We start from the raw sequence: 514 nt of genomic DNA on the forward strand, positions 1-514 counted from the left end.
GGGGGGAGGTGGGGGGGCTCAGTTGTCTGCCCTAGAGCTCAGGCCCAGGACAGATGGCCAGAGGACACAGCTCAGGAAGGCCTTTTCATGAGACGTGGAACACAAACAGATGGCAAAGAAGGGGCTTCTCCACTTTGCAGACAGTGCTGTGGCTTCACCTCAGGGAGGAATTCAGAGCATAGGCTACTCTCTTGCCTTGGCATCATGAAAGTTTGTAGCTTTGGCACTTCAGGAGATGGAACCCATCAATCTTGGGAACAGTTCAGGGCACGGAGCCACCACGGGAGCTGCCATCCTCAAGGGCCGTGGACATCAAGGTGGGGTGTGTGTGGAAGAGACACGAGAACTCTTGGTGGGCTTGTGCTCAACATAGCTAGGCACTTCCAGAAATGCTGAGAAGCACGGACTTTTTTCAAGGGAGTGGAGATGCTGCTCTGCAGATAGTTGGCAGTGAGCTAGTGGTATATGTTAAATATGAAATATGATGTGATCTCATTTGTACCACAAGCTGATG

The sequence above is a fragment of the Bison bison genome, unplaced genomic scaffold (assembly GCF_000754665.1).
Source record: "Bison bison bison isolate TAMUID 2011002044 unplaced genomic scaffold, Bison_UMD1.0 scf7180017864533, whole genome shotgun sequence".
NCBI classification, from domain to species: Eukaryota; Metazoa; Chordata; class Mammalia; order Artiodactyla; family Bovidae; genus Bison; species Bison bison.